We start from the raw sequence: 26,371 nt of genomic DNA, 5'->3' as shown, positions 1-26,371 counted from the left end.
TAGTTTGAACATGTTAGGATTAATAGAGACGAAAAAGCAGGTGGATACAAAGTTGATGCAGTGTAATTTTGGAAAAATGATGCAGTGGGTTGGGTTCTTATGAGTTCCGAACGGTGCTTTTAGAGGGTTTTTGTTGCTGTGGGACGTACTGATATTTGACTTGCGTAACTGCTACAAAGGGGATAGATGGTTGTGTGTGGAAGGGGTGTTGACGAACAAGAATTTTAATTTTGTGTTCTGCTGGTTGAGTTTTATCTATGGTTTGTGTCAAATCCCTATTTGCTACATTGATGACTTTAATGAGGTTGTGCAAGTGGAAGAAAAGAAATGAGCTAGTATGTTTACAGTATCAGCAGTAGTTTTTAAAACATGGATACAAGATATGGAGCTGGTGGTTCTAGAGCTGAATGATCGGAAGTTTACGTGGTTCCGGGGTCAATCGTGCAGTCGCTTTGATCGGGTATTGGTTAGCGTGGGATGGATTGAAGAGTTTTCTGAGACGATGCTAAAAGGCGGGCAAAGAGGTTTATCTGATCATTGTCCTTTGATTGTGGAGAATAGTAGATTGCTATGAGTTTAAATTCTTGGATCACTCATGAGGGTTTCTCAAAATGATAATAGAGGACTGGTGGGGGCTAGAAGATTTCTCAGGTGTTGCGAAATTTTTCAACAAATTAATTAGGAGCTACAAGAGTAGATTGAGTTTGATCTTTAAGTTGTTGACGACATTGCTAGATGTGACTATGGAGGGATGTCTGTTTGTTTGATTAACATTTATTTTTTGTTTATTTGTTTTGTTTAGTTGCTCCACCTTGTTGTGTTGAGCTCTTTCCTTAAAAAAAAAAAAGCTTATAGAGCTTGTTTGGGTGAACTTCTAAAAAAAATCTTTTTTCGAGTTATTTTTTTAAAAGATCTTATGGAAAAGTAAAAGTAATTTTATGTTTGGGTATCTCATGCAAAAAGATCTTTTTATCTATCAATTATGTTTGGGTATAACGTATTTTTTTTTATTTATTACATGAAAAACATATTTTTTTAAGAAAAAAGATCTTTTAAAAAAAGATGTAGTGCTTATTGGACGCTATTATTTTGATAAAAAAGATATAAAAAAAATCTTTTTTATTTTTTAACGTATTTGACAAATTTCTAGTAGTAAAAGTAAAAATATTAAAAAAATAAAAAACGTCTTTTTTCAATAAAAATTTTTTTTTCTCATAATATTACTATTTTTTTATTATATTTCTATAAAATAAATATTTTTAAAATTAAAAATTTAAATACAAAATAACTTATTTATAAGTTAATTTTAATATAATTATTTATTATTTAACTTATTTTTTAAAAAAGAATTTAATGAAGCGGTTTACCCGAACTCAACCTAAATTTAAAGATAAACATGAGGCACTTCAAATTAAGAAATGACTTTAAGACTTAAATAAAAGAGTAATTACCCAAATCAGTCCCCGAGGATTTTAGAATCGGACATTTTAGTCTCCAAGGAAAATTAATACACAGATCAGTCCCTAATATTTTACTCCGGCAGACAAATCAGTCCCCAATTCATTTTTCGGCAGAGTAATTACCCAAATCAGTCCCCAAAGATTTTAAAAACGGACATTTTAGTCCCCAAGAAAAACTAATGTACAAATCAATCCCCAACTTTTCTCTCTATTAGACATAATAGTCCCCCGTCCAAAAATAAAATAAAATAAAATAATTATTATTATTAATTGCACAATAATATTGTACTATATTTTTTATATTTTTCAGATAAAAATAATGATAAATTTATTCATTAGATTCTTATATATATATATATATATATATAGTCACTCAATAATAATAATAATAATAATAATAATAATAATAATAATAATAATAATAATAATAATAATAATAATAATAATAATAATAATAATAAATTATTAGAAATTATTTTACAAAAAATTTAAAATTAAAATCATTTGATATTTTTGTATCTAATATAATCAAAAGATGTCCTATGTAAAAAAAATTATATATGTTTATATTAAAAAATATGTATTAAAACAAAATATTTTAATTTGAATTTATATTAAATACATATTTTTTTAACACAAACATATTTTTTAAAATAGTACATCTTTTGATTATATTAAATACAAAAATATCAAATGATTTTAACCTTGATTTTTTTGTAAAATAATTTCTAATAATTTTATTTATTATTATTATTATTAAAATTATTAGAGATTATTTTATAAGAAATTTAAGGTTAAAATCATTTGATATTTTTGTATTTAATATAATCAAAAGATGTACTATTTTAAAAAAATATGTTTGTATTAAAAAAATATGTATTTAATATAAATTCAAATTAAAATATTTTTTTAATACATATTTTTTAATATAAACATATATAATTTTTTTTACATAGGACATCTTTTGATTATATTAAATACAAAAATATCAAATGATTTTAACTTTAAATTTCTTGAAAAATAATATCTAATAATTTTATTATTATTATTATTATTATTATTATTGAGTGACTATATATATATATATATATATATATATATTATAAGAATTTAATGAATAAATTTATCATTATTTTTGTCTAAAAAATACAAAAAATATAGTACAATATTATTGTGCAATTAATAATAATAATTATTTTATTTTATTTTATTTTTGGACGGGGGACTATTATGTCTAACAGAGAGAAACGTTGGGGATTGATTTGTACATTAGTTTTTCTTGGGGACTAAAATGTCTATTTTTAAAATCTTTGGGGACTGATCTGGGTAATTACTCTGCCGAAAAATGAACTGGGGATTGATTTGTCTGCCGGAGTAAAACCTTAGGGATTGATCTGTGTATTAATTTTCCTTGGGGATTAAAATGTCCGGTTCTAAAATCCTCGGAGACTGATTTGGGTAATTACTCTAAATAAAAATTCAGCACCACTTTAAAATTTAGCTCTTCTAAATATAGGGTGTGTTTGGGATTCACCTAAAAGAGAGGAGGTTGTTTGAGTGCTTCTTTTTGATTTACAGAAAAGGCTTCTAGTCTTCTTAATTTACCAAAAGGCAAAACGCATCTGTGGGTTTACCTCACCAACCCTAAACCTCTGCTGCCACCGGAGCTAGGGTTTTACTGCACTTTCTGGCGACTAATCAGATTGCATCATCCTACATGGACGACTTCGAAACGGATGCACTGTACTTCTCTGGGGAAGGTTCAAACGGTGACTTCTGCGATACAATCCTATCTCGCTTCTCCGGTTCCCCCAAGGAAAGCCACTTGCACCTCTGCGCCGTAATCGGTGCCATGTCAGGAGCTCAAGGACCAAAATCTCCCCTCCTCACCTGTCGCTTACTTGGCGCTGCATGCTCCTCCTTGGACCGCATATCAGTGGAACCCAACCCTCCCAGCCACGTCACCGGTGCCCTTCTCACGGTTATATCCTCCTCATTCCGAGAGTGCCCGCTGCGGTGCTGAAGAAGAGGGAGTTCTTGTTGGAGCTGGTGGAGCGAGTTCTTCGGTCGTTGGTGTTATCAGAGAGTGTCATGGTTTCAGGATTGAAGTTCCTTTCGCATTTGTTGATTAGAAGGGACAGTGTGTCGTTGGAATTCCTTACCGATTCACGACCTAAGGTATATTAGCTTCTCTGTGAATCCAAAAACCGAATTTTCAGTTTGTGAAAATCAATGGATATGGGAGTGATAGGGATACCACGATAAAGGTTTCATATTTATGAGGATATTGTTGTGGGCGATATCCCCAAGTTCCTACAACTTTTGTTCTTAGTTGAACCTGTTCTAATAAGAATTGTACATTACCTATGATTGGGTCTTGCATATAGCTTCTGTTCTGCTTTTAGATTTCTGCTTTTGTTCTTTGATTATAAGGATACTGAACGCTTGCTAAACTGCGGTGCATTGTTGGATCTTATGTCTGCTAATTAAATCTTTTAACAGGTTAGAAGGCAAGCTTATTTGTGGCTTCGTGACGTCTTGCTAAACTTCCAAAAAGGCAAAAATCTTCTCTCTTGGCCTCCGCACGTGAGGGAGTCACAAAACTTCTGCTGACTGGTGGAGAAGATGCTAATGCCAGTGAAGGAACTGCAAGAGCCCAGCAGGTTCTGTACATTCTTGATGCTTTGAAAGAAAGTGAAGGAACTACGAGAGCCCAGCAGGTTCTGTATATTCTTGATGCTTTGAAAGAAAGCCTTCCCTTTGTGTCACTGAAATACAAGACCAGCGTTCTCAAGTGCTACAAAACTCTCTTGGATTTGCAGCAACCTTTATCACAAGGCGCATAACAGATGGCTTGAGTTCCTTTTGTCTTTACCCAACATCAGAAGTTTTGCCCGACCCATTTCTCGAGTTGTTATGCTCGCTTGCTCATTCTATCTCATAAATCAGACATCTGGGGATGGAATGGCATTAATTGCTCCCTTGATGGCTACTGAAATGAATAAAGTTTATTTGCTCAACAGGCAAATATGTGTGGTTAAGCTCCCTCTTGTTTTTTATGCTCTCAGAGGTAAGAATTAAGATATCATATCCACTTTTCCATTTTGACTGATTTAATTATGTTGCACAGTACTTCTTAATGCTCTCTGTGTGCACATGTTCCATGACTTCTGCATGCATGTGTGTTCATATGTGCTTACCTTTTTCGGAAGGTACTCCTCAAGTATTGTTTTTTCCTTTGAATATGCAGATATTTTGGGATCTAAACATGAAGAGGCAATATATGCAGCCACTGATGCCTTTAAGAGCATGATTAATTCTTGTATTGATGCAAGCTTGATTAAGCAGGGAGTGGATCAGATCTCTTGCAGTGATGACAGAGAACCTAGGAATTCAGGACCAACCATTTTTGAAAAAATCTGTGCAACTATTGAGAGCTTACTTGATTATCACTATACTGCTGTCTGGGACAGAGTAATACAAGTTGTTTCAGCTATGTTAACAAATTAGGTATTTTGTTTGCTATCAGATCTCACACTTTCTTGCACTGAAAACCTTTTGTTTGTTGGTGATTAGACTAAGAGAGGCCAGGGAGTATTATTTCTAATGTAACAATTATGATTATGACTTAATTTGTCTAAATCATGGATGGTGTGGTTAATTTGTTGATATTTGTCCCACGTTTGGTTTTGAGTCACTTTTTGTAATCATGTTCTTAAAATAATGTATATACCACAAATTACTTATATTTCGGACTTTGCTATCATCATTACAGGAAGAAGTTCTCATTATTTTATGAGAGGAATACTCAAAAACTTGGTAGATGTGCAAAAGCTGCATGAAGAAGATTTTCTCTTTAAGAAGCAGGTATGCTATGTTACTATTGCAACATTCTCTTATATCTTAGTTTTAACGGTTTTCCATTAGTGTTGACCAGGAAAAAGTTGGATATATTTTGTAGTCTATTATGATCTTTGAAGGTTTGAAACTTTACAGTGACTGGGTTGGTTTTTGCAACCATTTTGTTTCTAGGTTAGAAATCTTCGTTTGCCCATGCAATTAATATTATTAGGGATATTTGGTGCTGCCAATGGCTGCTGATTGCATCCTTAGCAAATAACAGAATAGCGGCTCTGTGCTACAAACTTCTGTTGATTTCTATGCTTATTATGATTGTTCAAGAATTGATAGCAAACCTTTTTGTCTCGGTTCCTTTTGTAGCCTATTCACCCATTAGTATGTTGTTGACAAGAATCTGGAACTATATTTTATATTATAATTTTCTTTGGCAACTGATTACTGAAGTATAGTACATTCTACATCTTGTAGCTGCATGAATGCTTTGGATCAGCTCTTGTTGCAATGGGACCTGAACGACTGTTGTCCCTTATACCTCTGAATTTGGAAGCTGAAGACTTGTTGGATGCAAATATCTGGCTGTTTCCTTTTCTGAAACAGTATATTGGTGCACGATTAAATTATTTTAAAGAAGAAATTTTGCCCATGATTGAACGTACAAGGGAGATGGCGGCTCAAAGGGTGGGAAACGATTTATTATTTATTATGAGTTGCAGTATTAGTCTCCTGCAGAGATTTTCGTTACTTACTTTCTCTGTTTTGCAGCTTGAGGATCTAGAGATTTCATCAAGGAATGGAGATCCTCTTGCATACTCTTTGTGGTCTTTGCTGCCATCATTTTGCAACTATCCTGTGGACACTGCTGAATGTTTTGTGAATCTACAAGGGCATTTATTCAGAGATAAAAGAGGAACCTGGTGTTTGTGGAATAATATGCAATAGCTTGCAGCTACTGATTCAGCAAAACAAGAATGATGTGAAAGCAAATAGCACAGATTTTAATGGGCAAGATATGGACAAACAAGGTCATGTCTGTTATTCGCAACAGGTTGCCAAGGACAATTGGAATGTGCTGAAGTCATCTGCGAGGCACTTGCTAGTTGCTCTGGCAGATGTATTCCTGAAGCCTTCAAAAGATGACGGTGGTTGTTTGCAGGTACTGATAAATTGGGAATTGTTTCTTAAGTGTTAAGCCGTTTTTGCAGTAGTTATGCATCCATAAATGAGGGGTGTATTGCAACATAGAAGATAATTTATAATTAGACATTAGACATTCTGTTTTATGTAATGGGTCTGTGATAGTTCCCTCTACTCTGCTGGCTACATGTGATATTCATCATTTTCATAATTTATTTGTTCTAGAATATTTCGATGCTTTGTTTGCCATGTAATGCTCATAGGGGAATACTTATTTTGTGTAATTTGGTTTCTCTACAATCACTTTGATAGGAGCAACAGAGACTGTATGTTTATTGGAGAAATATTTGAGCTTTTCAAAAGCATTAGTTAACACTGTTTAGTAAAAACAAGTTCATGTGCTCGTGCTTGTGCTTTCAATCTTTAAAAATTAGGAGTTCTTTTGAAATGACCTATGACATACTTTTCAAAATAAAAAAGTCTAGTATGACTTTATATGTTAATGAATATCTGGATTTATTCTAACTCATTATATTTGTTGTTTATTAAATTCATTTTAAATTTCAAAGCAATTTTACTAAACACTATTATTATAGCTTGTACTTATTGAAGGCCAATTTTATTTTGTGTTACGTACCCAAGCAAGAATGAAATATTAGGAATAGAAGCTTCCAATCATAAAGGGAAGCAAATTTCTCCACTGCCCTTACATTACACTAGAAGGAAAGGAGTGCAGGATAGAATAGGAAAGACTAGGGAAGAGAATCATGAGTGTTAGTGGGAAAAATGTAAAAGAGGGTCAGTAGGGATGATTCTAATGGATTTTCATGATTGGAGTGAGGAGAATATAAGTAGTAGCAAAATAGGGAAAGGGGGGGACAGACTTTTGGAAAGAATTAAGGCTAGGCTAGGAGAGTGAGGCTGGCTCTTAACATCACAGCCATTATCTTTTCTTTCTTGTATTTCTTTCTTCTATATCAGCAAATTGAGTGAGATCATCTTGCTTCACTCTTTTATTTTGTCTTGCTGTTTTGTTTTCTCAACTTCACTACCTCAGATACTAGTTGTTACATTTTGTTTTACAAAAATATTTGCTACAACCTTTGATAAGCCATACTTGAAAAAACAAGAAAAAAAAAAAAAACAACTTTTGAAAAGCAGAAACTCTACTAAACCCATCACATGTCAGTGCAAAAAAATCTCCCTCCACCAGTGTGAAAATGAAAGCATGCGTTTTGTATACTGATATTTAATCGTTTAGTCTTTCTAGAAATAAGTAGTTTGGTTTTCCTATTTCACTGTATGCTGTACCATTTAATGATTATACTAAGTGGACTTGTCTTGAGCTTCTTCATTGTCTTTGAATTGAATATATAATTTATTTGTTACATTTAGCTCATGCAACGAGTTTATAGAGATGGATTTTTGTCCATTTGCAGCGTACTATTGGTGATATTGCTTCCATGGCAGACAAGACAGTTGTGTGGAATTTACTCATCCGCAGAATGAGTGGGATTGAACGACGCCTTGAAGAGGCCGGCAGAGTAGACAACTCTGAGAATTCTGCATTAGTTATCAAGTACACATAGTCATCTATTTCTTTAATTGTGTATATATGGATGTACTTCGTAAAGTTGTAACATATTTCTTTCTATCCCAGGGCAACAGTATGTTGATTTTGTAGTTTCCCTGTTGCCTGGTTTAACAGCTGAAGGGATTCATGCATTGTATCATGCAATAAAGGCAGCATTAATGGTCTGACTAAGACTCATGGTGTATTTAACTTCATTCTATTATAGTAGTACCTGCAACCCCCTTTCACATTTGAAGTTAGAAGTATTATAGTTTTTATTAATTGCAGGACGCCGAAGGTCTCATGCAGAAGAAGGCATATAAAGCACTTTCAATCATTCTCAAGGTAGTCTATACACATTTTATTTGGTTTCCTGGTTAACCTAAAAAGTGTGGGTTGATGTGATTAAAGCATATTCATAAAAGGTATTGATGCTGTATTACTCTAGCTACAATGCTTCAATTAGTGTTGTTATTTATGGGGATGCATAATATTGTTGAAAGATAGGTTACCTCTCTAATGGTTAAGTTGGAGTATTTCTTAGATATTTCACCACTATATGTTTTCTTTCTTGGAGCACGGCAAACTAACTTTAGTTGGTGTTTTTACTGCTGGGCTATTTCCATTTTGTGAAGATATTTTCTTTGATATAGTGTTAGTTACTAATTTAATTTGGCTTAAACTTTCTGCTTTGTGTTGTTCTGGACAGAGTTCAGATAGTTTTGTTTCTTCAAAGTCGAAGGAACTGTTTGAGCTGATGGTTGAAATTCTTCATTCATGCCATTTTTCTGCCAAGCGTCACAGACTTGATTGCCTTTACTTCTTAATAATTCATGCTTCAGTCAAAGGTATTAAAAGATGTGCTTTTGCTTCTTTGTTTGTTACCTTGAGTTATTTTTCTCATGATGCATCTGATAAGCTGTAGAGTTTGTTGCATCACCTGGCAGGACTGTGTGAGCATAAATAATGTAAAAGCATGCATTTCCTGCAGGATAGTTTGGAGGAATTGTGGAGAAAAGATGTTGAAGTTTTCCTTGTCGAAATAATCATTGCTGTTAAAGAGGTAATGTGTTAATTCTAGAATGTAGCAAAATGAGTTGGCATGCAATGTCTTCAACTGACATTCCCCTCCTCCAGTTTATGTAGGTATAAGCAACATTATTCACGTGTGTTGTGTTTTATTTGCATACCAAATGTGAGCCATTGCAACAGTGCATTGATAAATATTATTCATGAATGTGTATTTGGTCTTTTTCTATCAATACAAATGTTGTGGACATTGGTTTTTGAATAAAATATTTGTTCTGTCAGTGTATTTATATTATTTCTTCTTTTTGGTCTTTGCACCCGTCAAATTCAGTACTACCTAGTCGGTCCCACTGTTGTTTTTATAGTATGTTGTCTCTGTTCTTGGGTTGATCGTGTCAATGAGCAGTAGGGGATTATTCTTCAACGTGTTTTTCAATATGGAGCACTCGGGAATGTTGTTTGGAACAGATACGAGATTCACCCGAAAAATGGTTTCTTAATTCACCTTCATAAGGCTGCTGTGGTGCTAAATTTGGAATAGTATCTTTGCAGGCTAATAAAAAAACCAGAAACAGGGCTTGTGAAATAATTGTCCAAATAGGCCATGTACTTGGAGATGAGGAAAGAGGTGGGAACAGAGAAAAAATAATCCACGAGTTTTTTGACAAGGTAAATATCTAACTTGTGCTTTTACATCTTCATTAGTTTTTTAATAATCAATATCACCTGCGCATACTCTATTTGATGTGATGTACAGTATTAGTATTAACTCATCACTCTTTAGTCTTGAACACTTTTTTTTTATATTTCTCCCTCATTGGGTAATGATTTTGTGAGATTTTCATGAGCTCAGATTGCTGGGGGTCTTGGTGGAGAAACTTCACATATGATTAGTGCAGCTGTAAAAAGTTTAGCACGTTTGACATTGGGACTTTTTATTGTTTGTTCCATCATATATTCAATTTATCACCAAACAAAATATAAAAACACCAATTTTTGTGTCTCTGTCTTTTGTGTCCTGTTCTTAAAACCAAATGTAGCCTAAGTGTTTGAGTTGAAGCAACAAAGAGAATGAGAGGTCCGGTTTGTGTTGATCCAAAGAGAAGCTAACATGATTGCTGATTGGTTGGTCAAAAAAAGTGCCCAGGGTAATGCAAGTGTAGTGGCATGGCAATCTTCTAGTAGGGGTGTTCAACACCTGGCCTGATCCGGAACCCAGATAGTTTTCGGGTTCGGGTTTGTCATTTTCAACTTGTTACTTTTGGGTCGGGTTTGGGTCATGCTTCAGCGACCCGGCCAGTCAGAAATTATATTTTATAATTAAAATGTATATTTGAGTGAAATTAGTAATGAAATATTATATTTTTATACTTAAATTAATATTTTTTATATTATATGGTATTGTTTTTTATTTAAAATAATTTATTTTGGTATAAATATTATATAACATTTGTTAAGTTTAATTTTAAAAGTAAAGTTTTATTAACTTACTATATAAAATTTACAAATTTGTATATACTAATTTTATATCGAATAGACCCGATTTAACCCTATTTGTTTCAGGTCTATTTAGAGTCGGGTCAAAATATACTCGATAAAATGTTTGGGTTAGGTCTGGGTATAAAAAAACCGAGCTCGATTCAGTCCATGTACACCTCTATCATCTGCCTTGTAGTTAGGGATGGAAGTGAGTTAAGTCAGTTTGTGAGCTTGTAAGCGAGTTTGAGCCAGAATTTGAGCTTGTATATTAAATGAGCTAAGCTTGTGCTTGAGTAAGTTTAGCGGCTCGTGTATATATTACTTATTACAATTATTTACATTAATAGATATATTATGTATTTTATACTTTTAAATTACGATAAAAATTGTAATCTTAAACACATTTATAAAATTCATGTTTGTTAAATATATGATATTGATTTTTTATTTTGTCAATAAATTCGAAGAAACCGTGAATCAATTACCTTTGCAACGAAAATGCCTTTAGATATAATTAGAAATGGTTTTTCAAAAGCACATTCATGCAGGGGTAATCATTCTTTCCGGCCTAACAATAATAGAGTATTGATTTCTTATTGTGTTATTGTGTGCTCAAAGTTTCTTTTGTTTGAATATTTCGTTTTCTATATCAATTTGTTTTGTTTTGTTTGATCAATCACCTTAAGCACTTAGCAAAATTAGATTTAATAATTCAAGAAAACACACTTAACCAATGCAAATAACAAATTGATAAAAAACACATTTAACCCTGCTACTTTTCTGTGTACAGAATTTGTAAGATTTGGTTATAGGATCGTCTTGACAAATAGTAATATGCAAGGTATTTATCTTAAACCATACTTTTAAATTCTTTTTATACTGTCACTTGTACTTTGGAAAGTCATATTTTGTTACTTTGATTTTTTGATTCTTTGATAACAAACAGATTTAAGGGTTTGTTTGGGTGAGTTTCTAAGAAAATATATTTTTTCGAATTATTTTTTTTAAAAAGATCATTTAGAAAAGTAAAAGTAATTTTATGTTTGGATATCTCATGTAAAACGATCTTTTTATCTATTAATTATGTTTGGGTACAATAAGATAAAAGTACTTTTTGTTTATTTATTATGTAAAAATATATATTTTTTAAAAAAAGATCTTTTAAAAAAATATGTAAATTGTAGTTTCTCAAAAGTATTTTTTTTATTTTTCTAGTACTTTTACTTTTACTATTAGGAATTCGCCAAATACTAAAAAGTAAAAAAAGATCTTTTCTCATTGAAAAAGTTATTTTTCTATCGATTTAATAACGTCCAAACAAGCACTTAACCCCTGCTAGTCTGCTGCTTTGATTTTTGATGCCTTCTCTTGAAAAGTTAAAAAAGCTAACCTAGTCTATCATGTAGGCTAGCACAACCCAAATTTTGATGCTCCAATCAAACCGAACAACAGCTCTACCATGGGAAAAAGGTTACATTATTCTGCTGAAATTTAGGACACATTAGACATTTTCTTCTGTTCCTTATTACCTAAGGGATCTTGGGTGCTCAATGGGTCGGGTGGTGCGGAGAGAATGAGCGGGTGAGGCCTTGAGTGGATTTGGAGCGGGAGTAGAGGTGTCAGCTGGAAGATAGTGACGTCGGAGACAGCGTGGACGGGAGGAGGGGGTGGCCACCTACAAGGACACTCCGACGATCAAGTCAGTGTCCATACGAGGCAATAGCCATATTAGATAAGATGTCACATACTTTGGGGGGAGAGCTGACCTCTCCCCTTATATACTGTGTTGGGTGGGCTCATAGGTGACCTAGCCCACTGGCCAGGAAGCTTCTATGAGTTGTCCTAGTCCATGTGGAGGTCAGGTCGTTCTAGCTTCCGGGTCAGGGGTCTCGGGTGCTGCCTCAAGGGTACCGACCCGACCGGTTGCTAGGCGTGGTGACTTGAGCTGCTGTGGCAAGTTGTGCGTGCTTTGGGTCGGGTGTGGTGGACCAACCCGTCAGGTTGCCTCTGTTGGGGCTGGTTCGGAGCTTGGGTCGGTGGTGGTGGTCTGACCCGTCGGGTAGGCGGGCTGGACTGTGGCAGTCCGTAACAGTGCCCCCAACGTGTCGGCCTCGAGGTTTGGAGCTCGGGGCTGGGCGTGTTTGATTTACTCACTGCATCAGGACGTGTCTTCTTTTCCCGGAGTTTGTTGATAACGTCTGTGTTCACGCGTGGCTGGCTTGTTTTTCCCTTGGGACTGTCTCCTTAGCTTCTGTGCTGGGCATTAAATGGCCATTATTTCATGAATTGAAAGTTGCGTGAAATGACGGTTGTGCCCCTGTCTTTCGGCGCTCCTCTCGACGGTTTATGTCTTTGGGCCTGCCCTTTTTATTTTATAACTTCTTCTTTACTTTTCTTTTCTTCTTCTGTTTTCTCTTATCACTGTTGCTTCCATTCTTCTCCTTTTTTTTTTGCTGTTGCTTCAGTATTCTTGCTGTTGTTTCAATCTGCTGCTTCGATCTTCGAATTCCTGTTTTGATTTTCTGTGGACTCTTCCTGCATTTTTCTGGTATGTTGTTTTTACAGCTTTCCCTGCTTTTTGTTTTCCTTTGGCTTTCCCTTGTGCGTTTTTCTTTGTGCATGCTTGGGTTTTGTTTGTTTTTGGCTGCGTCTTCTTTTAGAGGGGGTGCCACTGGGTGTTTTATTTTAGCTTTTGATTAAGTTTTGGGTTAGTATAAGGGTGCATGGGGGTGGTTCAGGGAATTGTAGCTTTTTTTTTAAATTGTTTTTAGAGTTTCCGACCTCCCGTGCTGACTGAGTGGTGCCCCCATTGTAGGTATGTCCGAGCGTCCTGTGGTTTTGAACATGGCTCAGCGGCCGTTAGCTGATCTGGTCGACCACTATGCCTGGGTTACTTCCGAGGTGAAGGATACCCTGTCCAGGGTTACCCGCGAGAGCCTCCAAGAGCTTTGTCAGGTTGGGCTCTTGTGCGGAGGGGGTCCCGAGGAGGCGCTCTATCAGGTTTATGTCCCTGCTGACCGAGAATGTGTTCGCCAAAAAAACTTGGCATCTCCGTGCGTGGTTGATTGGTTGTGGGTTTATAGACCCATGTTTACTTCCCTGGGAGTTCGTCTTCCTTTTTCTCCTTTTGTAATGGGTTTGCTGAACCGGTGCGACGTTGTTCTGTCGCAGCTGCACCCGAATAGTTGGGCCGCTATTCGTTGTTTTGAGATGGCCTGCGAGTTCTTGGAGATCCTGTCTCCGTGAATGTTTTTCTTTACTTCTTCCTTCTTACCAACCCTTCTCGGGAGGGGAAAAAGAAGAATGGGTATATGTCTTTTAGGGCTCAACAAGGTCGTAGGATCTTTGGCCTTTTTGAGGACTCTTTTCATGGCTTCAAATCAACTTTCTTTAAAGTCAGACCGGTTGAGGGCCATCAACCTTTCTGGCTTATTGCGGAAGGGGAAAGACGGATCCCGACCTAGTGGAGTTTTGGGGCGGGGTCCGATTACTTGATCAAAATTTCCTATGATTGGTTGAACTTGGAAGAGCGTAATATTGCCGATGTCCTGTTGGCTATTTTTGGCGAGAAAAATCTTAACACTTATATAGTTATGGGGATCGGAAAACTGGTCAGTCTTATGTTGGTGAGTCCTTTGTTTCTACTTGTATTTTTGTTTAGTGTTTTCCTTTCCCTTGCTCACGTCTTGTTTTTGCTTACAGTTTTCATGGCTGGTGGGAAAACTATTATGACCGAGCTGATGAACCTTTTTGAAGGGAGTGGCAAGGACTCCTCGGCGACTCCCTTGGTGGATCATGGTCAGGAGGGCGCCGGAGAGGGTAGAGGTCAGGTCGCCAGGGCTGATCAACCGAAGTATTCAAACCTCGGATCGTCTCTCAAGGAATTGCAGGGAAGTGTAGTTTATTATTGGTTGTGGAAAATTATCTTTTTGGATTTTTGAAATAAGGAACAAGGAAATAAAATGGCAAGAAATTAAATTAATAACTAAGAACTCTTGGCAAGGTATGAAAATTAGAAGTCCTATCCTAGTTATCCTTATCAATTGTGATGAAAATTGTCCATTGCTCTCACTTAGTTAACCTCTAACTATGAAGGAAAGTTAAAAGGATAAATTAATTTGATTTCTCAAGTCCTAGTCAACTCCTAAGGAAAGACTAGTTTTAGAGGGATCAAAATCAACTAGCAAATTTCAATTATCAGTCAACAAAAGAGTTTGATAACTCAAGAGTCTCCAATTACTCAACCAAAACCCAAATGAGAGAAATCTACACTAAGATTCAACCAAGCATTTTATATCACACTTGGAAGGTACAACATAAAAGCATAGAAAAGCAATAAGAGATAATAAAATTCAAACAACCAATTGAAAGCATTAATAAGATAAATTGAAGAAAACAATCATAAATATGAAATACCTCAAATTACATTAAATAGAAAATCAAATCTAACATGAGAATTTATAAACTAAAGTAACAACACAAAGTAATCAATAAGGTAAATAAATAAACTAGAATGCTAAGACAAATAAAAGTAGAAGAGAAACTAAATTAAACTAAGATAGAAATCTGAAATTGAAAAGGAATGAAAATAAGAATCCTAAACCTAGCCTCTTTCTCTCTAGAAAACTACATTTAAAACCTAAAATTATCCGAATGAATGTTGTATGAAGGAATGAATGATTGATTTTCCTACTCTGCAGCCTCTATTCTGTGTTCTTGGGTTTGGAACTGGGACAAAAGAAGCCCAGAAATCGTCCCCGGCGCTTTCTGCAATTTCTGCACGTGGCGCGTCACGCGTACGCGTCGTTTGGCAAAAAATTCTTGTCACGCGTACGCTTCAGTCGTGTACGCGTCGCATGCCTTCCGCGCCATGTCAGCATCTCAAAACACTATTTTCTTGCGTTTCTTCCACTTATGCTTGCTTCCTTTCCATCTTCTAAGCCATTCTTGTCCTATAAAGCCTGAAAACACTTAACGCATAGATCACGGCATCGAATGGTAATAAAGGTAATTAAAATTGACAGTTTTAAGGCCCAGAAAACATGTTTTCAACTATATCACTGAATTAGGAAGGAAAATGTAACACGCAATTTATATGCATAAGTACGAGAATAATGGATAAAATCTACTAATATAAGTACAAGATAAACCCTAAAAATGGGGTTTATCAATCTCCTCACATTTACACATTAGCATGTCCTCATGTTAAGTTTAAGAGAACCAAAAGAGTGAAGGCAAAATGGTAGAACTTATGCAATGCAACCTATCTAGATGCAAGCTATCTACATGCATTATGCTATTCTAAGTACTATATATATATATATATATATATATATATGGTTAAAGTGAGTTAAATTTCTAAGAAATCATATATGCACAATCAAGGACTAAATCAATCATATCAAAGCGCATTCATAATTGAGTTGAGTTAATCAAAAGAGTTCACAAGTGGACAAACTTGCAAGACAAGCAATGATCAAATATGGACATATGAAAATGAGCAATTGAACCCTCCCTGAATTTGTATATGCACTCTAATCACTCAAGTGTTTGGGATTAAACCACTCAAATCTCCTCTAGTCATGCTTTCTAGAACTTCGTTCTTCATGTAATCAATCAACAATTATCAAGTGTACAAATGCAAATATCATGAGAGCTTTTCAAGGTTGTAATGGGGCTAAAGTAAGAACGAGGGTATATATGTGGCCAAGTGAGCTATCATATGAATCTTTGACTAACTTAAGTTCTCACCTAACACATACAAACTATACAATTTTAAAATTAAGCTTAGCTACCCAAAATCTTACTTTTACATATTTTCACACACTCATGTATCAATTTTTAATTTCATTACATATGCATTGATCTTTTTATTGAACTTAACATCGGGATAATTTTATTTTCCTATTCATTTATTCTCTCTTTTTTTTTTTAATTTTTTTAATAATATACCAATGCATATGTTTTTCTGCTTTCACATGAGTAGACACCTAAAATTTTAATATTTGTCAATATAAGTAAAAACATATTCTCATTAACCATAGGTCCCACATTTTTTCACACTTAGTTGACACACAATCTCTATCTTAAGCTAACCAAAGATTCAAATAGGGTAATTATTTATTTTTTCGCTTAAGGCTAGTGATGTGGTAATATAAAGAACAAATGGGGATTAAAATGTTTAAAGTAGCAAACAAGGGTAGTTGAAATGATAGGCTATTTGGGATAAGTGAGCTAATATTAAATGATGGCCTCAATCACATATAAGCATGAACATACACTAAATAATTGACATATAGAATGGAACAAACTCAAGCTTGCAATCATGGAGAAGAAAACACACAAGAATAAAAATCATGGTTAAATAATGTAACCATGTAATTAAGCTAAAAAACTCACGGGTTGTGTGTTCTTAGCTCAAAAATCATATTCCAATCATATATATAATGCAAGTTACAAAAAGTTTTAACTCAAATCAATGTGAATCTTAAATGCCTTTTCTAAGAAAAAATACATTCCTTGCAAATTTCATCAATTGACCAACATTTATTATATATATATATATGAGATGTTATGATTATGAAAAGCTAAAAGTTTTTAGTTTATCTCTATTTTCAATAAAATCAATTTCTCATATGCCAAAAGGGTAAACTAAACTTAATAATCCATATTTTTTCACATCACAACTAATAAACTAAAAGTGCAATTCAAGCTAAATATCCAAGATATATACAAGTCCAAAGTGCAAAATGCAACAAAGTAAAAGTAAACAGAAGTACAATAAAATAGAAATGTGCAAGTACTAAAAGAAAAATAAAATAAAGCAAAATACAAAATAAAGCAAAATAGAACAAAGTCTGAAATGGTTCACTAAAATATAATCCGCCAGAGACGGTGACCTTCCAACACTTAAAGCACAGCATCGTCCTCGATGCTCTCAGTCAAACTGGGTGTGAAGGATCATCGCTTGCATCTCTATCGTCTCCTGTCAAAGGATGTGCCGCTGGCTCTGTCGGCTGTGGCTGTGCAGGTGCCTGTGGCTCTATAGGGTGCTCAGGCTGAGTCGCCTCTTCCTCATCCTCCTCCTCCTCCTCAGAGTGCTCCGAGGGTGTGTCAGGCTCAGAGGAGATGTCAGTACGCCTCGACGTCACAATCAGCTTCAGATGTGAATATCGTCGCTTATTGCGACGCTCAGACTGCTCATAATGTCGCTCATTGCAGCGCTTCATTTGATCAAGGCACTCAAAAAGGCAGTGCACAAGATGGTAGACTGACTGAGAAGCAGATGATGGTGTTGCGGAAGCAGGTAGTGCTGCAGGTGCTGCTGAGGATGTGGCTGCATCAATAGAAGTAGTAATAGTAGGTGGTCTGTGGCCTAGAGGTCCGAATCGCTTGCCGTGCGGAATAACCTTCTTGCAGTCGGCAATCGGTGGTCTCTCATCCTCTAGCTCGCAAGGCACCTCAGCTCGACGAGCTATCTGGGTGATCAAATAAAGAAATGGCAAGGTGCCTCTGACATAAACTCTAGACATGTACTTTCTGATGAGCCTTGAAAAGTACAGGTCCTTTCCTTCCATGACGCACCAAATAAGGATGATCATGGCAACGGACACTTCTGACTCGTGAGTACTAGGCCTAACATAATTACTCAGTATCTGTTGCCACAGCCTAGCCTCATCATTGAGATAAATAATCTTTATATCCCGTGACAATCAGTTAAGTCAGAATGAAGGGGTGACCCGTGACAATCATCTACTATCTTCATTACTCACTTAGCCAAGATCTGCGTGCCTGACAACCACAAGCAGTCTATATGATGTTCAACGTAGTCATTGGACGACAGCTGGAGTATAATCTCTTAGGCCTCTGGTTCGTGACTTTGACTTGCATCTCCTGACAACAGAGCAGTCGAACTCACAGAGATCAGAACCTTTATGGTAAAGGCTAGAACAAATGAGCTTCATATTCACGAATGTTGGTCGCAGTGACAGTGTGCAAAAAGATAGAGAGATCCTATTCCGACACAAGTGAGAACCAACAGATGATTAGCCGTGCGGTAGCTGTGCCTGGTATTCTTCATCCGAGACGAGAGATCCGACAGATGATTAGCCGTATAGAAGCCGTGCCTGGACCATTTTCACTGAGAGGACGGATGATAGCCATTGACAACGATGATCCACCAACATACAGCTTGCCATGGAAGGGAGCACGCATGATTGGATGAAGACAATAGGAAAGCAGATGTTCAAAAGCAACAAAGCATTTCCAAACGCTTATCTGAAATTCCTACCAATGAATTACATAAGTATCTTTATTTTAATTTATGTTTTATTTATCTTTCAATTATCAAAACTCATAATCAATTGAATCCGCCTGACTAAGATTTACAGGATGATCATAGCTTGCTTTAAGCCGGCAATCTCCGTGGGATCGACCCCTTACTCGCGTAAGGTTTTATTACTTGGACGATCCAGTGCACTTGTTGGTTAGTTGTACCGGAGTTGTGAAAAGTGTGATCACAATTTCGTGCACCAAGTTTTCGTAAAAAAAGCGTATAAAGGGAAGGCAGTTGCTTCCGAGGTCCATGAGCGGACTCTCTTGTTTGCTCCATCCTCTTTTTAGGGATGGGTTTGTCCTCTTTAATGAGGATGTCTTCCTCTATGACAATTCCCGCTGAATTGCATAGGTGACAGATGAGATGAGGAAATGCTAACCTTGTCAAAGTGGAGGGCTTGTCAGCCACCTTGTAGAGTTCTAGAGGTATGATCTCATGAACTTTCATTTCCTTTCCAATCATGATACTATGGATCATGATAGCCCGATCCACAGTTACTTCGGACCGGTTGCTAGTAGGAATGATAGAGCGTTGGATGAACTCCAACCATCTTCTAGCCACGGGTTTGAGGTCAGGCCTTCTCAATTGAACCGGCTTGCCTTTTGTGTCTCTCTTCGATTGTGCTCTTTTCACACAAATGTCTGTGAGGACTTGGTCCAACCTTTGATCAAAGTTGACCCTTCTAGTGAAAGGATGAGGATTTTCTTGCATCATTGACAAGTTGAATGCCAACCTCACGGTTTTTTGACTGAAATCCAAGTATTTTTCTCGAATCATTGTGAGCCAATTCTTTGGGTTCGGGTTCATACTTTGATTATGGTTCTTAGTGATCCATGCATTAGCATAGAACTCTTGAACCATTAAGATTCTGACTTGTTAGATGGGGTTGGTGAGAGCTTCCCAACCTCTTCTCCGAACCTCACGTCGGATCTTTGGATATTCACTCTTTTTGAGCATGAAGGGGACCTCGAGGATCACCTTTTTCTTGGCTACTTCATAGAAGTGGTCTTGATGGACCTTTGAGATGAATCTATCCATCTCCCATGACTCGGAGGTGGAAGCAACTGCTTTTCCTTTCCACTTTCTAGAGGTTTCTCCAACCTTAGGTGCCATTAATGGTTATGGAAAAATAAAAAGCAGAGCTTTTTTTCACTCCAAACTTAAAAGGTTTGCTCGTCTTCGAACAAAAGAAGAAAAAGGAGGAGAAGCTTATGACCCTGAGAATCGTTGAGGTGAATTACATGGGAGAATCCCATGGAAACACCTATAATCCTTCATGGAGAAATCATCTAAATTTCTCATGGAAGGATCAACAGAAGCCATTCTGGGCGTTAAACGCCAGAATTGGCAGACAGACTGGCGTTTAACGCCAGAAAAGGGCATCAGCTTGGCGTTTAACGCCAGGAAAGGCAGCAGATTGGCGTTTAAATGCCAGAAAGGGCTGTCCAGGGGCGTTTAAATGCCAGAAAGGTGCAGGGACCAAAATTCCTTGACATCTCAGGATCTGTGGACCCCACAGGATCCCCACCTACTCCAATTCACTTTCTCTCCTCTTCATACTTTTTCATAACACTCTTCCCCAAATACCCTTGACTAATCACATCAATACCTATTTTCCAAACACTATTCACCTATCAAGTCCTACCCTATTTTCCATAATCTCTTCACCACTCACATCCATCCACTATTTTCCAAAAATCCATCATAAAATTTCACCTACCTCACCATTCAAATTCAAAACATTTCCTTCCCAAACCCAACCCCTTCTTACACGAATTTCCTCTCTCTTACCCTATAAATACCCCTCTTTACCACCTTCAATTTCACACATCATAAACACTTAAACCCCCTTTGGCCGAATTCAAAACACCCCTCTATCTCCTCCATTTATTCTTCTTCTCCTCCTTTCTTTCTTCTTTTGTTCGAGGACGAGCAAACCTTTTAAGTTTGGTGTGGGAAAAAGCTCTGCTTTTTATTTTTTCATAACCATTAATGGCATCTAAGGCCAGAGAAACTTCTAGAAAGAGGAAAGGGAAGGCAGTTGCTTCCACCTTCGAGTTATGGGAGATGGAGAGATTTATCTCAAAGGTTCATCAAGACCACTTCTATGAAGTTGTGGCCAAGAAAAGGGTGATCCACGAGGTATCCTTCATGCTAAAAAAGAGTGAATATTCGGAGATTCGACGTGAGGTTCGGAGAAGAGGTTGGGAAGCTCTTACCAACCCCATCCAACAAGTTGGAATCTTAATGGTTCAAGAGTTCTATGCTAATGCATGTATCACTAAGAATCATAATCAAAGTATGAACCCGAATCCAAAGAATTGGCTCACAATGATTTGAGGAAAATACTTGGATTTCAGTCCGAAAATCGTGAGGTTGGCATTCAACTTGCCAATGATGCAAGGAGATCCTCATCCTTTCACTAGAAGGGTCAACTTTGATCAAAGGTTGGACCAAGTCCTCACAGATATTTGTGTGGAAGGAGCACAATGGAAGAGACTCAAAAGGCAAGTCGGTTTAATTGAGAAGGCTTGACCTCAAACTCGTGGCTAGAGGATGGTTGGAGTTCATTCAACGCTCTATCATTCCTACTAGCAACCGGTCCGAAGTAATTGTGGATCGGGCTATCATGATCCATAGTATCATGATTGGAGTGGAAGTGGAAGTTCATGAGATCATACCTCTAGAACTCTACAAGGTGGCTGATAAGTCCTCCACTTTGGCAAGGTTAGTCTTTCCTCATCTCATCTGTCACCTATGCAATTCAGCGGGAATTGTCATAGAGGAAGACATCCTAATTGAAGAGGACAAGTCCGTCACTAAAAAGAGGATGGAGCAAACAAGAGAGCCCGCTCATGGAACTCAACAAGAGCACGAGAAAATTTCTCATCAAGAAATTTCTGAGATGCCTCAAGGGATACACTTTCCTCCACAAAGCTATTGGGAGCAACTCAATACCTCTTTAGGAGATTTGAGTTCCAACATGGAGCAATTAAGGATGGAGCACCAAGAGCACTCTATTATCCTCCATGAAATCAGAGAGGACCAAAGAGCCATGAGGGAAGAGCAACAAAGGCAAAGAAGAGATATTGAGGAGCTCAAGCACTCCATAGGATCTTCAAGAGGAAGAACTAGCCGCCGTCACTAAGGTGGACCCGTTCTTTAATTTTCTTGTTCTTATTTTTCTTTTTTTCGTTTCTATGCTTTATGTTTTGTCTATATTTGTGTCTTTATTACATGATCATTAGTGTCTATGTCTATGTCTTAAAGTTATGAATGATTCCATGAATCGCTCACCTCTCTTAAATGAAAAAAAATGCTTTTATTTGAAAAAGAACAAAAAGTATATGAATTTCAAATTTTATCTTGAAATTAGTTTAATTATTTTGATGTGGTGGCACTACTTTCTGTTTTCTGAATGTATGCATAAACAGTGCATATTTGAAGTTGGAATTAAGAAAAGTTGGCTTTTGAAAGAATAATGAAAAAAGAGACATGTTATCGGTAATTTGAAAAATCATAAAATTAATTCTTGAAACAAGAAAAAGCAGTGAAAAACAAAAGCTTGCAAAAAAAAAAAAAAAAAAAGAAAAAACAAGTAGGAAAAGCCAATAGCTCTTTAAACCAAAAGGCAAGAGCGAAAAGCCAATAACCCTTTAAACTAAAAGGCAAGGGTAAAATGAATCCAAGGCTTTGAGCATCAATGGATGGGAGGGCCCAAAGGAATAAAATTTTGTCCTAAGTGGTTAAATCAAGCTGTCTCTAACCATGTGCTTGTGTCATGAAGGTTCAAGTGAAAAGCTTGGGACTGAGTGGTTAAAGTCGTGATCCAAAGTAAAAGAGTGTGCTTAAGAACTCTAGGCACCTCTAACTGGGGACTCTAGCAAAGCTGAGTCAAAATCTGAAAAGGTTCACCCAGTTATGTGTCCGTGGCATTTATGTATCCGTTGGTAATACTGGAAAACAAAATGCTAAGGATCATGGCCAAGACTCATAAAGTAGCTGTGTTCAAGAATAAAAAAGAACTTAACTAGGAAAATCAATAACATCTGTATTTCTGAGTTCCTAAAGAGGCCAACAATTCTGAATTTCAATGGATAGAAAAATGCCAAAATTATTCAGAGGCAAAAAGCTACTAGTCCCACTCATCTAATTAAAACTAATTTTCATTGATATTTTTGAAATTTATTGTATTTTCTCTTCTTTTTATCTTATTTTGTTTTTGGTTGCTTGAGAACAAGCAACAATTTAAGTTTGGTGTTGTGATGGGCGGATAATTTATACGCTTTTTTGACATTATTTTTAGGTAGTTTTTAGTATGTTTTAGTTACTTTATATTACATTTTTATGTAAAAATCACATTTCTGGACTTTACTATGAGTTTGTGTGTTTTTTTGTAATTTCAGGTATTTTTTTGATGAAATTGAGGGTCCTGAGCAAAAATCTAATTCAGAGGCTAAGAAAGGACTGCAGATACTGTTGGATTCTGACTTCCTTGCACTCAAACGCGATTTTCTGGAGCTACAGAAGTTCAATTGGCGCGTTCTCAATTGGGATGGAAAGTTAACATCTTGAGCTTTCCAGCAATGTATAATAGTTCATACTTTGTCCGAGATTTGATGGCCCAAACTGGCGTTAAACGCTAGCCAGAGACTCTTTTCTGGCGTAAAACGCCGGAACTGGCATCCAAGCTGGCGTTTAACTCTAGAAAAGACCTATACACGTGTAAAGCTCAATACTCAGCCCAAGCACACGCAAAGTGGGCTCCAGAAGTGGGTTTCTGCACTATCAGTACTTACTTATTTTCTGTAATCCTTAGTAACTAGTTTAGTATAAATAACACTTTTTATTATTATATTCGGATCTTATGTCATTTTTCACATTTGGAGGCTGGCCACACGGCCATGCCAAGACATTTTTCTCTTATGTATTTTCTACGGTGGAGTTTCTACATCTCATAGATTAAGGTGCGGAGCTCTGCTGTTCTTCATGAATTAATGAAAGTATTAGTGTTTACCTTTGACTTTCCCATAGCCCACGGAACATTAGGATCAATGGCTATGGTACGCCGGACAGCATCCCAATCAAAACTCATGAATCTAATAGACTCCTCGGCCTTCTGAAAACCATCTGTATCATCTGTTTTAGGCTGGAAGTGGAGGATATCCTCTATCGCCTCCTCTGTGACTAAGATCTGCTTTCCCCTAAGCTGCAATGCATCAAGGGTCGTCTTATAATAGTTAGAATAGAACTCACGGACCCATGATGCGTTTACTTCTGTCAGATCTCTATCCAGAAACACCCAACCTCTGTTTGATCTGATGTTCAGTGTACTTCCTTAATTCGGTTGGTATTTTGAGCGTCCTTTCCAAGTAGAGGTGCCGTTTTTCCGCAAAGACCGGAAACTTGAGTTCACAGTAAATGACAAATTTGATTGGGTCATTAGTAGGCACAAGTTGATTAGTTTTTTCTTGATCAGTAAAGTTCTTTTCACGCCAGGATTCATCCGATAGAACATCCGACAGAGCGACGGATGACTGTCCTCTTTTTCTCTTATCGGAGTTGGCCTTAGCCTTGCCTTTTCCTTTCCTGTCAGACATCCTAAAAAACAGAATTTTCAGGATACAGATTATCAAATTAAAGCAGAGAAACAAAAAGGCAAATAATATGCAAGCATTACGAGCAGGCAAAAGAGGAGTTGAAGCTAACACATGAAGTGAGTCAGAAAGAGATAAATCCTTGGAATGAAAGAAAGGTAGGAATCAAAGAAATCAATCAGAAATCACAATCCAAGAATTTATACAATGAAATCTAGAATGCTTGTTTGTTAAGAAACAACAAGTATCATGCCTTGAAAGGAATTAAAAGAGTTAGTTTGAAAAAGAGTGAAAACGAAAAAGAAAAGTGAGAAAGTCAATTTAGTTAAAAGTTGGAGAAGTATGTTAGAATTAGTGGCATGGTAATGTAGTTCCTAACTTTTAACTAAATTGACTTTTTCACTTTTCTTTTTCGTTTTAACTCTTTTTCAAAGTAACTCTTTTAATTCCTTTCAAGGCATGATACTTGTTTCTAAACAAACAAGCATTCTAGATTTCATTGTATAAATTCTTGGATTGTGATTTCTGATTGATTTCTTTGAATCCTACATTTTTTTCATTCCAAGGATTTATCTCTTTCTGACTCACTTCATGTGTTAGCTTCAACTCCTTTTTTGCCTATCTACTGCTCGTAATGCTTGCATATTGTTTGCCTTTTTGTTTCTTTGCTTTAATTTGATAATCTGTATCCTGGGAATTTTGTTTTTCAAGATGTCTGACAAGAAAGGAAAAGGCAAGGCTAAGGCCAGCTCTGGTAAGAGGAAGAGAGGACAGTCATCCGTCGCTCTGTCAGATGTTCTATCGGATGAATCTTGGCATGAAAAGAACTTTACTGATCAAGAAAAAGCTAATCAACTTGTGCCTGTTAAAGACCCAGTCAAATTTGCCAATATTTACTGTGGACTCAAGTTTTCGGTCTTTGCGGAAAAAACGACACCTCTACTTGAAAAGGACGCTCAAAATACCAACCGAATTAAGGAAGTACACTAAACATCAGATCAAACAGAGAAGTTAGGTGTTTCTGGATAGAGATCTGACAGAGGTAAATGCATCATGGGTCTGTGAGTTCTATTCTAACTATTATAGGACGACCCTTGATGCAGTGTAGCTTAGGGGAAAGCAGATCTTAGTCACAGAGGAGGCGTTAGAGGATATTCTCCACTTCCATCCTAAAACAGATGATACAGGTAGTTTTCAGAAGGCCAAGGAGTCTATTAGATTCATGAGTTTTGATTGGGATGCTGTCTGGTATACCATAGCCATTGATCCTGATGTTATGTGGGTTATGGGAAAGTCAAAGGTAACTCCACGGGGTATAAAGATTATTTATCTCAATGATGAGGCTAGGCTGTGGCAACAGATATTGAGTAATTATGTTATGCCTAGTACTAGTCAGAAGTGCCCGTTGCCATGATCATTCTTATTGGGTGCGTCATGGAAGGAAAGGACCTATACCTTCCAAGGCTCATCAGAAAGTACATGTCTAGAGTTCATGTCAGAAGGACCCTGCCATTTCCTTATTTGATCACCTAGATGGCTCGTCGAGCTGAGGTGCCTTAAGAGCTAGAGGATGAGAGACCACCGATTGCCGACTGCAAGAAGGTTAGTCCTTATGGCAAGCGGTTCGAACCTCTAGGCCACAGACCACCTACTACTACTACTATCTCTACTGATGCAGCCACATCCTCAGCAGCATCTTCAGCACCTCAGCACCACCTGCCTCCGCAGCACCACCTGCCTCCGCAGCACCACCTGCCTCCGCAGCACCATCATCCGCTTCTCATCCAGTCTACCATGTTGTGCACCGCCTTTTTGAGCGCCTTGAACAAATGGAGCGCCGTAATCAGTGGCGTTATGAGCAGTCTGAGCGTCGCAATAAGCAACGGTATTCACATCTGAAGAT

The 26,371-nt window shown here is 36.8% G+C and overlaps 1 pseudogene across 1 annotated transcript; it reads left to right on the top strand.

Annotated features, from left to right (window-relative positions):
• The first annotated feature begins 3,013 nt into the window (after window positions 1-3,013).
• LOC107646112 (uncharacterized) lies at window positions 3,014-23,894 on the top strand (annotated as a pseudogene). The gene is made up of 15 exons (XR_015885973.1): window positions 3,014-3,638; window positions 3,963-4,530; window positions 4,711-4,984; window positions 5,234-5,327; window positions 5,790-5,999; window positions 6,084-6,474; window positions 7,895-8,034; window positions 8,116-8,210; window positions 8,317-8,373; window positions 8,738-8,876; window positions 9,020-9,726; window positions 11,327-11,377; window positions 11,943-13,084; window positions 13,352-14,162; window positions 14,239-23,894. The product of XR_015885973.1 is annotated as an uncharacterized LOC107646112 (transcript).
• Window positions 23,895-26,371: the final 2,477 nt, after the last annotated feature.

The sequence above is a fragment of the Arachis ipaensis genome, chromosome B6, assembly GCF_059453495.1.
Source record: "Arachis ipaensis isolate K30076 ecotype BB chromosome B6, ASM5945349v1, whole genome shotgun sequence".
In the NCBI taxonomy this organism is placed as follows: domain Eukaryota; kingdom Viridiplantae; phylum Streptophyta; class Magnoliopsida; order Fabales; family Fabaceae; genus Arachis; species Arachis ipaensis.
This window is presented reverse-complemented; position numbering and strand designations above follow the sequence as displayed.